The sequence below is a fragment of the Fukomys damarensis genome, unplaced genomic scaffold, assembly GCF_012274545.1.
Source record: "Fukomys damarensis isolate Sample0158 unplaced genomic scaffold, DMR_v1.0_HiC HiC_scaffold_4, whole genome shotgun sequence".
Taxonomy (NCBI): Eukaryota; Metazoa; Chordata; class Mammalia; order Rodentia; family Bathyergidae; genus Fukomys; species Fukomys damarensis.
In genome coordinates, this window is record NW_022900916.1 from 45,825,275 (window position 1) to 45,838,352 (window position 13,078).

At 35.3% G+C, this 13,078-nt stretch overlaps 1 protein-coding gene across 1 annotated transcript in view; it reads right to left on the bottom strand.

Moving 5' to 3' along the window:
- Kcnd2 (potassium voltage-gated channel subfamily D member 2) overlaps positions 1 to 13,078 on the bottom strand; it is a 483,658-nt gene that overhangs the window by 333,782 nt on the left and 136,798 nt on the right. The window lies entirely within an intron of this gene.

The following is a 13,078-nucleotide window of genomic DNA, read 5'->3' on the forward strand; positions in this document are numbered from 1 at the left end:
ATCTATTTGTTCCCTCTTTTAGTAAATTCTGCTTTGAAATATTTTTCAGGCCAAGTCCATGGAGTGAAAGTTATTAATGTGGAAATAAACTAGCAAAACGCACACTGCTCTGACGTACAATATATATAGCTCTGTGCCAAAGTTGTGGGGTGGGGGAAGGTCCTTTAGTAATTTGCCTTTAGATTAAGGGGTAGATTAAACTTGACCACATCTATTGTCAAGAAAGCTGGCAATTTATTTGTAACTTCATTTACTTTTATGCTTGTCATTATTTTCTTTAGTAGCTTGGTTCAGATTTTTTACCCAGGCTCATTTGTGGATTCTGTCTATGAAGTAGAAGATGAGGTCAAATCCATGTGGAGGGCATTGTTTATTAAGTAGGGAATCTATTTCAGGAGACACTGCAAGAAACCATATAGGTCCAGATCCAATATATTTTTTTCTATGAAATATGTTCTTGGCTTTCAGAGCTTGGCTTGTGACCATTAGCAGGAGTGAATGTGACTGAAATACCCCACTACTTTAATTTCTTGTGATTGATTTACATGGTAATGCTGATAACACCATCTTAATTAGTTGCTGCAAATTGTATTTGACAAACAATTAGATAACATATTCCTTCTGTCCACAGAGGTCTTATGCTGAAGCAGATTCTTTACATACTTCATCTCCTATAGTCTCTATTCAGTACTGTCAAGTGGTAAACATTATCAGCAATCTGAAAATGATAACCTTAGAGACATCATTAATGTGCTCAGGGTCACAGACCTGACAGTGGCAATGCTGGGACTTCAATCTCAGTGTTCTGAGTGCAAAGATCCTCTTCACAGATATTAACATATATTAGCCATTAATTAGTATCAAATTTTTCATTAATATTAATGCAACATAACAATTTGTCACTAACACAGGTATGGCCAGAATTTAGAGGAATACAGAGTAATCAGCCATTTGTTGAATGGCCTATAAGATAATCAGCCTTCTTCATATTTTTATCATGAAATTAGAGGTAGAGAAAGGGTCTTGTAATTAACCCTAATGACCTTATAAAGGTTAACATTTATATATTCCAAATTATTACATCTTATCTTATTCATTAGATCCCAGGCATCAGTTCTGGTATAATCTATGAGACTGATCTTTAAGAGGACAGTACAGTCTTATTTTTGAGGAATAAACTGAAGATTTGGTCTGACAATTTATTTTTGACAATGTCCATAGACCTGTATTGTCTAGATTATAGCATGAAACTGAATGTGAAAGAAAAGTTTTTTATATTACTCTAAACTCAATACTTGGGTAATGATGCGCTGTGATGGCCCCAAGTTAGAATGAGGGCAAAAACTACTTTTGGAGTAGTTATAATCATGGGGATTTCATAAGACGGACATGTCCAAAGGATCTATCAGTGCAGAATGAGGGCCGCACCAGGCTACCTTACAACGTGCTATGCAAATGCACAGCAGCTTGAGCAGATGCAAATGCCAGTGAGGCAAATCTACTCTAATATTCTGTTCTGGCTCCTGGAATAAATTCCTCGAATCTTGTAGGGTCTCAGTATGACCAGGAAGATAGCTGTGCTGAAGAACAGAGGGCTGCAGTGGAGTGATCTTCACAGATGGTAGAATAAGTACTTGAGGCTGTGGCCAAGGGATCCCAAAGCAAGGAGCTGGACCAAAGAAGGGCCTGGGCCTCACAGATGCAGCATCTGTGAAAGAAGAGGTAGAGTCCAGAGAACAAGGTAGAAAACATAGGAACAGCATGGTTCTACCCAGTGCATAATTTGATCAATAGGAACTGCTAATACTGAACATACAAAACACAAATTATATCAGAGAAGGCTGTGTGGGCAACAATGAGAGATACTAACAGAAAAGACCCACCTTATGAAATGAGTGTGGAACAAACATAATCACATAAGGTAGCCTATATTGCTCAATTTTTCCTCACTATCTATTATGAAACATCTGAAGCTGGGTAACATATAAAGAAAGAGGCTTAGGTAATTTATAGTTTGGGAGGCTCGACTTCACAACACTGACATTGGTTGAGCTCTGGCAAGCACCTCATGACAGATGACGTCACAAAGTGGGAGATCATGGAGAGGGAAAGATCACTTGATGATATAAGAAGTCAGAGAGTGGAGAGGGGCCAGTCTTGTTCATTTACAATTCACTCTTAAGGAAACTAACTGGGATCTCATGAGAAAGACATTAATGCTTTCCAAGAGCACTGCTCCCAGTGACCTCCCACTCTGAAGGTCTATCAGCTCTCACACGGCATAGCCACAGTGGGGGCCAATCTTCCAATACAGAAACCTTCAGAGTAGACACACTTAAACTGTATGCAAACCACAGCATAGCCCAAGGAACAGTTTTCTCCAACCTCACAGGGATAACTGCACTGATGAAAGAAGAACAGAAAAACAGAGAGGAATCTGGGATTTGAATAGATTATATATTTTCTCAAGACTCTTTTGAAATGTTTTGAAGAACAGGACAAAAGGTTTTAAATAAGAAAAAAGTGTGAGAACTTTATTTTTTTTTAATACCTGCAGAATGGTTAGACTCATAAGGATTTTTAGATCACTTACAGAACACAACAGAGTACAGATTTTGGCATATCTGTGTGTAAAGTTTCAACCCTGCTACATATGTCAGGCTTAGATGAGAGGATCCGCCCCTTCACTCTTTTTTAGCATTTAGCATTGAAGGAAATTAGTGATTTTCTAAAGACTGTATAAGGAAGATGTACTGAACAGCTTTCTGTCCTTCTCCTATCCTGTTAAGTCTCCCCACTGATTTCCCAGAACCTGCTTCCTGGCATGTAATCCTCCACTGTGCACAACTCTTAAGAAGTGGCTACTAGATCACCAGTTCCTACCACTTTCCCATAAGGCAGCAGCTAGGCTGGGCTCCCTTCCCTGGAATTGTGGAGGAAAGGGTTCTATTTTGATATTTAAACTGTACTAGAATAACCTAGCTATAAAAAGCTTGATACCTTCATAAAGAGAGATTAGCCTGAAATGATGATTAGTATTTGTACTTCTGCAACTAATAACAAAATTGCTGTGTAAATCAAAATGTAGGGAGACTGAGGGCTTCACACTATATTCTCTTCAAATACTATCTCCTAATAATGGCTAAAAACTTACAATAATCCATAAATCTTTGGAGAAATGCAGATTCCTGAGTGGCATCATAGAAAATCTAATCCAATATCATGGTAATTATAGCACCTTCACATTAAATTAGTCTTCAAAATAGTGTTATAATGAATGTGTTCATATCTTTAGTATACAAAATAGAAACCTGAGTTTCAGAGAGGTTGTTATGGGTTCAGTTCACTTGTCTGGAAATGCAGAACTATCCTGGCCTCCGGCAAGGGCTTTGCCCTGTGCATTTATAAATTCTTTGTCTGTCTGTTTTCTGTCATTTTAAAACTCTTAAGAGATATAAAAATAATAGGGGTATAAACTGACAGTTTATAAAAATGTCTTTCTGTAGTGTAGTATAAATAATAACTATAGATTAAATACTTTATACTAGGCACTAACTCCAGGTCTAGCATGGATTAATCATATATAGTTCTTATAACAACACTAATGTAGATTGCTTTTGCTATCATTTTTTATAAAACAACTGAGGTTTAGAAGTTAGGTAAATTACCTAACCTTTCTAAGCAACACTGTCATCATCTCTAACATAGAGGTAATTATCTACACTTGGAATTGCCAAGACAATAGTGATAACAATCTCAGTATCCATAGAAAGAACAGCTGACACTATTAATGTTGTTGATACTTCAGCATCACCTCTCTGTCACATCTGTCACTAACAGAAGTAGCAGGTACTTGTTGGATATGCTCTTGATTGGGAAATCTAACAATGTCAAGAGATACTCAGAATTTTAAACATATTTCAGTGTCATGACCACTATGGTTATTTATTCATTTTTATTCTTTTTTATCAGGACATGTTTGCAGTATAAATGTTTACATCACCTGTCTGGATTTGGTATGTGTACCTAACATATCTTAATGTCTTTCTTCATCCCCTTTCCTTCCCCTCTCTCCCTGTCCTCCATCTCTTCATTTTACTTTTTATAGGGTTAAATGCAAATAACTCTCACTATAAATAATCAATTCATACATGTTGTTATAATAATTATCATATAGTTATTGTTTCAGCAATATCCCTCATACAATTTGTTCTCCTGCAAATCTGCTGATGCCACATACGAATCACGATTTACATATGCCAAATGATACATGAAATGCTGGATTCCTGGAGCAATACTTAACAGAGGCTTGTTTTTGCCTGCAATTATCTTGAACATTCTCTTCCCTGGGTGTTTATACATTGCTTTTAAAAATCTGATTTTTCCCCACTTTCTTAGACTCAGATAATGAAAATTTATCTATGTCTTTAGTTATTAAGAGACAAGATAACAAAGACTATAGATTCTATAGATTCTGCTTCTTTGCCTTCTTGCAGGTTAATCAGATGCCTTTCTTAGATATATTCTCTCCCCACCCTGTTCCTCCTTTGTATTCCACAAGGATATGCAACTTTTTACATCATTCTTCAACTGAAACTGTGCCTGACTATTTAGCATCCAGTGCCTTCCCACAGTACAGAGGTGTGACCGTCTCCCAGTTAGTTTATTTGGACCTGAATTCAGGATGCACTTGAGAAACTACTAGGCACCATCACCAAGTTCTTTTCCTTCCCGTCCTATCAAGATCTATTTTCATTAATTCCGCAAATAATTGTGAGCACCGTCATCTTGCCTGACATTATTCTACTTAATCTGTTCTATTGCTCACTGCAAATAGTGGTTCCTTATTCATTAATTCTTGGCTTTCTCTGTTTTTCATAATTTTAAATATCTGAATAGGTGTTAAGATGGTTATAATATCTACGATAAAAACTTATTGTAGTGTAGTATTTAATAATTATAAAGTAAATACATTATGCTCAGCACTAAAATCAGACATAGTTCTTATAACAACAAAAATATGTTTTTACCATGATTTTTTTTAAAAAAGCAACTGAAATTTAGAATTTAGGACATTCAATAAAGTCAAACTGTCTGAACCTGGCACCGTGAGAACTCAAGCTGGATGGCTCATTAGTGGTTTTTTGTTTTGTTTTGTTTTTTAAGAACAAATCTTGATTCTCTGTCCCAAATCCAGGTGGTTAAGAGAACAAAATAAATGAATTAAATTAAAAGAAAAATTATCGTCATTTTTTTGGTGACCAGTCAGTGAGGGCCAGTGGGAGTGAAGTTTATTTAGGTCAGCCAGTTTTAAATTTCCTAATCTGACTCAAAAAGCCTCATTATTAATGGAGTTAATTTTTAGATTCTGACTAAAGATTAGCTTTTGATAAGGTCCTTGGTTTTTATCCTTTTCAATATTGTTAGACGCATTTCCATACTAATCTGCCAGATTAAAAAGATTACATGTATTCACATACATATACTGTACATATGTGATGGTGTTACACTTGACAAACACCATAAACTGAAAATATCCTAATCAAAAAGAGATTTAATACACTAAACTACTGAACATCATACGTAGCACAGTGGGCAGCTCACTGTGGAGTACTAGGTTGTTTACCTTCATAATGGTTGGATGACCGGGAGCTGCAGCACACTGCTGCTGCCCAGCATCGCCTCTCTGGAGAAATACCAACTTTAAAAAGTCAAAGCACACTTTCTACTGCTTGGGGTACTGATTTTTCACTACTGGAAAGCCAAAACATGAAGTCAGATCATTGTAGTTAGGGAACATTTGTGTGTGTGTCAGTGTGTGCATACATGTCATATATGCATGTATGTGTTTTACGTATTTATAATCTTCCCACATGGTCACAAAGGTGCTCCAGTAACTAGGGACACATTTTAGATGGGCTTCAAGAGAGGCCTCATATTGAATCCTGCTGCTCAGTCAAATGGATTAACAAGAGATTCCTTGACATATACAAGTGCCTATAACAGAATGGCAGCAGGGAAAATTAGATTTGACTACATTCTAAATAAATTTCATATACATCATTACAAATAAAGGTCTTCTCTCCTTTGACCAATAATTTGAATATCATTTCCAAAACATGTATAAGCAAAGGGAAGTTTATTGCTAGTCTCTTCAACAACATATAGCAGATGGCTTTGAATCTGTAAGATAGAATAAGCTGCCCCTCCCTAGTAGTAAACCTCTTACTTCAGTATAGACAGTGATGCAGGTTTAAAAATGTCTGGTGAGTGATATATATAGGAAGTACAATATGTTCCAATTTTAAAACAGGAGCAGTATTTTTCTAGAAGAAAATATACATGAAAGGATTCACTCATACTCAATTCTGTATTTTTTAAAAGACAGGGGTATTCAGTAGTACCATACTGCATTATGTAACCAACACAGGCTTTGAGTAAGGACTACCATGCTCAATATTTAGTGGAAACCAATTATCAACCTATCCAAGCAAATGGTTTAACTCATGATTATTTTCCACTAAATTTCCTGCTTGCTTGAATAAATTAATATCTTGCTTTAGCAATGGTTAAAGTAATGGATCTGTTATGAGGAACAACTAAGTAAATGAATTTAGGTACAACCACTTGTGTGTGTGTATGTTGGTGGGGTATGAGTGAAAGATTACATGCATTCTCAGAGCTGAGCCTCAAAAGCTGTTTGTTTGTTTGTTTGTTTTTAACCCAAATGCTGCTGCTTCTCACTTTTATGCAGTCAGTGATTTGCAACTTTGCTGACTATAAGTATCACCATATTTTTTAACAAATCAATACATCCATGCCAGGGCCCTCACTCCATACAAATTTCATTAGAATCTCTACAAAGGGATATCTGAGGAAGGAGTATGTACTCCCTGCCCAGGGTGATTTGAACAAGGAGCTGAGTTAACCTCTGATGTAGTGAAAAAGTTTTTGTGATTATCAAGTTGGAAATCTTAGGGTGATCATGAAATATCACTCTATGAAAACTTGGTAAGTGATGTACGAGTTCCTTTCTTCATAATCACAATGAGAACATAACCTTCCGAATAGCACTTATCCTTGTTTATATCTAAAGGTAAATGTTTTCTGAGATCCTGGCATTAAAATGATAAAATTAAGGGTCTACTCTCTCTTAATAGGATTTAGGAAGAAAATAGATTAATATCACAATTAAAGCAGAATGTAGAATTGACCTTTTGTATTAAATGAAGGACACTCTTCACAGGAACAGTTCTCTCCTTAAAACAAGTAAAATGCTTGATGATCCAACAGCAATCTTTTCTTGGATCAGCTTTCACCAAGTGGCTATTTAGTAGTTTCTTTTAAGTGACTATTTTATCACACATCTGAAATTTATAAAAGGCCATTAAAAGAAGTCTAGTGTGTCCTTTGTTAAATCTACACAGCAGGACTTATACTCTTGGTTCAAAGAAATTAAGTTTATATCCACCATAAGGCAGATCTTTTTCTCTCTTTGAACTCTGGATTCTGTGTTGTGCTGTTCCCACTGACACTGTAAATTAAAGGATAAAATGGTGAGTTTCCACTCTGCTTTCCCATAATGATGTATTTATTCTTAGCTAAGCTTAGGTGAGAAATTTGAATGTTTCAGAAAACCAGATTGCTTTCTTTCCTGCCTCAGGGACCAAAATGGCATAACACAGGATTGTACATCATTCCAGAAAATTTATACTTGCTTACAGTATTAGATTTTGTTTTAGCCTTTTATTTCTTCTCAACAGATTTTTCACAGCCACAATACTGGAGGCTGTTTCTGAAAACTGCTAATTTTTAAAAATAGACCAGTCAACCAAATTAGGAGAATGACTGAGAGAGAACTTTATTAAGGAATGAACAGCCATAAGGTCTCAAGGAATCTTCTCAGTCACATAAAAAAATGAAAAGCTAGAAGGGATGAGGGGGATGGGGTATGATTAGCTTAGATTTACTCTATCAACCAAGAGAAGCAAATGTACGATTTCATGTAAATCCCTTGAAATTTCATTTACATAGACTAAACTTTTTCATACCTGAGGGGCACAATCATTTCTGTGATAACATAGATCTAGGAATTAGATATTCTATTTAAGGGACATTTATTTTAAAATACTCATCAGGCCTTCCTCGATCTTTCCTCATTAGTAAGCATTCTCCATACCTGCATCATACAAAGCTCATTGTCATATAATTGTTTTTAATGTATCTGTTTTCCCTGCTTGCCTGTGAGTCCCTTCTGTACAAGGCATATGTCTTTCCTTTGTGTCTTGCGTGTGATAAGTACTTGATAAATATTTATTCTACTTAAATAAGGGCTAAGCTTTTCTTTGAAAGTCTAACTTTGCTTATTTTAAAAAACATGGCTGACTTCTCTTACAGATTATGAGAGTAATAAACTGGGGCTTGCTTATAAGAAGCATTCAGTGTTTTTTGAATGAACTGACTCTCATAAAACTGTATCGTCAGATCAGTACATACTCAGTTGTTAAGCCAGCTGTCAAGAAAAATATTTATAGAATACTGTGATGTAGTATCAAGGGAGATTTTCATGAAAAAGCAATATTTGAGGGCCAGGGATTTAGCTCACTGGTTCCACTGCCTGCCTCGCAAGTGCAAGGACCTGAGTTCGATCCCCAGTACTAAAAAAAAATGTAACATTTGAGCCATTTCATAAAAATAAGTAGCCAAGGCAGATTAGATGGAGAATGTGCGCATGGGTGTGTGTGCGGGGGTGCATTTGAACTAAAGGCAAGAGTATGAGCAAAAGTCCCGAGGTAGACAGTGATTGACATATTAAAGGAACCAATAAAGGCTAGTGTTACTGCAGCATGAAGTGAGGCAGAATAGTTTTAAACAGCAAAAAGATAAATATTTTCCTTTTCAAATAATCTTTGGACAAGCAAGATAGGATACTATTAACAGTATAAAAGTACCTAAGCAAGAATAGATAAATATTGTCTTGAAAATAGGTGTAAGAATGGTAGATATGTGGAAAAATAGTGTTTCTCAAATACATACAAGAGCAAAATTAACAAGGCTTGCTAATGGGTTAAAGATAAAAAGTACTGTATACCTAAAATGTACCAATAAACTCAATTTAAAAAAAGATTAAAAAAGATGATCAGAATGACTGGGGTTTGTGGTTTTTAGATGAGTGATAGGTGTCTCTTTCATTAAGGAATGTAACATGGGAAGGAGATGGTGCAACATCACGTAGCTTTGGACACATTGAATTTAATGAGCTTCTGAACATCTAAGTAACCATATCTAGAAGAGAGGTAAAACATTCTTTTGGAGGTCAGGAGAGGACTGGGCTATAGAAATGATCCTGGACCACTGGCATAAATGGCTGGTTTGAACTAGTCTCACACACCGAGTTAACCTGGAATAGATTACAGGATGACAATGGAAGGAAGTCCTAGATTGAGGCTTGAACATCCCAGCTTTTAACAGATTAGTAGAGGGAAATGTGGGCAAAGAACATTGAGGAAAGGAGTTATGGAGAGGTAGGAGTAAAGTGAAAAAAATTATGTTGATGTTGAAGGATATAATGTGTAGGAAGGAAGATGTTGTCAAATAAGCAGAAAATCTAAACTCTATCTGGATTTAATGGGAAGCTGCAATAAGGAGTAGACAGTGTAGACGCAGGGAGAGGGAAGACCAAAAGGCTTTATGAACATCACTATTGAATAGTTCCCTCTGATAATTTATTTCTCTGCCTCCCAGACCAAACCAAAAGCCTCTATAAGTAAGAAAATGAAGGAAGAAATGAGAATGTAGAGTTTATGGAGAAAATAGAGCAAGGCTGAAATAAATTTTTCGGAGAGTGATAGAAAATGTAGTAGCGTTATATGATAATGTTGATAGTACACACAATGTTAGTACACGCAAAACAGTCATAGTGGCACTAGTTTGTGGTACACATTAGTTTCTAGAGGAGCTTAGCTGTACAGGTATGGGCAGATAAAAAAAGAACTCGCTTCATTGGAGACTGATGATTTTCTTGAAAGGTCAAAGCCTTTCTAGGGAATTTTGAGTACTGAAACAAACTTACTAACAAAATGATCCATGCAATCTAAGCTGGTCAAACTAAATTAAGACAGAGAAAAAAGGTGGGACAAGCTAGTGAATAGGAAAGGTCTGGAATAGTCATGATGGAATGTAAGAATGAATATTAGAGGATACCTCAATAAACAAGCCAGAAAATGATGAAAGGTCTGTAACAGTGGCATCAAGGAAACAGGTGAATGAAGTAGCAAAGTGACCACATGGGGGATATTTCATTTAGTAAAGTTATGATTCCATATTAGTAATTGATGCATATATTAGTCGTTTCAGGGAATAATTATGGAGTATTGTCTGAAGTACAGCACAAGTTCATGGAAGCTGATGCCAACAACACAGTAAGTTCTATAGTTCCGGTACCATGAAGGACATGCAGATGTACCTGCACCAACAACCATGATAAAATTGCTGTGCAAGGGAACAATGAAATAAGTGCATTCAGCGAATGCTGATTAAATTATCCACGATAATAGAATGGTCAAATAGGGCAATGGCAATTGGAAAATTGGTAATTATTTTGTGACTGTTAGAAACTTTCTGGAACAATTCCAAATGGATTTTGATCTTGGGCAAAAGTAGAATAGTCCATTTAAACTATTTTTAAATTTTAGCATCTTAATGTTTCACCCACAGAACCATATTTTATGCCTAATTTAACTACTAAAGGTGGACATTATTATTTTTAAAGCATGGCAAAATTACACTAGTCTCAATATGAAACAAAAAACATCAATAATGATAAAAATTAAAGATGTTTTCTAAAGAGGCTTTAATTCAATATTTTCTGTTTCTTTTTTCCTAGCAGAAGAGAATTATAACCTCATCATCAGATTTAGCACAAGTGAAAAAAAATCAAACTTCAGTTTAATAGATTGACTTACTGTACATGTTCTGAAAGAAAAAAGGAAATTGCCTTAGGAAATATCTGAAACATAATAAATCAGTTTAAGGAATGAAACAGTACCATATATCCTAATGCCAGAAAACATCCTGGAAACATTGATTCATCTGAGCCTTCTGTAGAAAAAGCACTGGCTAGCCAATGTTAATAAACCAACATGAAGCATTCATTTAAAATATTCAGATAGGAAATGTCAACTAACAAGCAGTAACATGATTTCGTTTTTCCAATTAACTTCAATTTTTTTGGTGTTTTATTATAAATTGTAGTGCAATGCTGCTTCAGAACTTCAAGGATAACTTGCATGAAAAAGGAATCAAAATGCTACTTATCTCTAACTGAAAATATATAATGTGGTTATTTGGATATGTTTATTCTTTTTCTTGATATATGTGCATTCATGTATTACATAGGTGGGTGTATGATACGTGACTGAAATATACGGTGAATTTTTAAACTTTAAAAATGTTTACAGTAAAAGGCACATTACCATTGATCTTCCTCAAAATATTCCCTCTCATTTCAAATACCCTTATCACATCATTCCATCATTCTTGCCGCACTCTGAAGCAGTTGTGGAAATCTTTCTTGAGTGTCTTTATGAAGTATGATAAAAAACGATGTTGTGAATACTGCTGCAGAGTGTCATCCAACAGAAAGGCAGGCTTGTAAAAAACATCACAGCTTTTCCTCAACTATCTTATTCACTGGATCAGGCACCCTGTAACCTCTAGCTCTTCTCCAAAGTCAAAATGATCATGAAAGAACATGAGGCAGTCAGGACAGCACAACTAAAGAAATGAAAATGGACTTCTAGAACTTGTTCAGAAAGGGGCCAGAACATGCGATAAGTATGTTTAAAGTGAGTGGGAGTAATTTGAGGGGTATTAATGGCAATGTATCTTTTATGGTAATAATTATAAAAATTTAAACATTCATCATATTTTCTATCATGCCAAGTATATGCATATTTTGTATAATCATGCATATAATTTTTATATGTTTCAAATACAGATATGCCTAGACAAATGAACCCAGAAGAAATTATAAGATTTAATATTTAACTCAACTATTGTAACTTTCCAGTTGAAAAGTTACTTAAATGAGACATTAATGCTTATTACTATGGGTGGTCTAACTATAGCTGTCAATATTGTTAAAATTTTTATGAAGCTAAATAGTACTTTACAATTTCATTGAAGTGTCCAGTGATATTTTGGTAGATTTTTATTAACTAATCATTATCAATTACATCAATTTTGAGAATACTGAATAATCTTTTAAATATCCAACTTCTTAAATACATATTTTTCATGACTACAGCATGGGAAAATGGTGCTGGTTTTAATAATTTCTGCTCTTATTATATACTATCTAACTTCCACCACAGGCAATTTTCATTGGTTAAGATTTCAGTAGAACTTAAATGAAAACAGAATCTGTGCTTAAACTCCAAGGGTAGAACAAGTGATCTGGTGGAAAAGAACTGACAAACCATCTGTGAAGTTATAGATTTCAAAGGACTTCTGTTGTAGTGTGGCTTAAAGGTTCTTAAATCACAAGTGCTGGGAGGTTGGGCTGGAATTCCAGGACAGGATTCTACCAGAAAGCAAAAGTGATGGAATTTCCCTAGAAAATGAGCAGCTCCCAAAACACTGTGTGCAGAAAGCATTCTGGAATATATTTTAAACACCATAATTTCAAAGAAAGCAGTCTTAGTAAAGGCTAGCAGTGCAACAAGGCTTGACAACCACAGAGAGTAGGGAGCTAGAGTAAAGGAAGCCACTACCAACTCCCCACAAGGAATATAATCATTATGTAGTGCAAACGTGAACTAATAACAAAATAATAAGGAAGAGAAAAACGAAACCATAGAAAAAGAAAGTATGTAAGATGTACCTCAGAAAAGGAACTATGTACCAGAAGGAATGGTGAGATGCATATACTGTAAGTACACTTTAAAAAAAGGAGTAAGAAAAGAGGATGTAATAAAATTGAATCCAAATTAAAAAATAAAGCCTTGAAAATAAATAGAGTAACTGCAAACCTAAAAAAGTGTAGTGAGATTCTTAAGCTCTCCCTATGACACATACG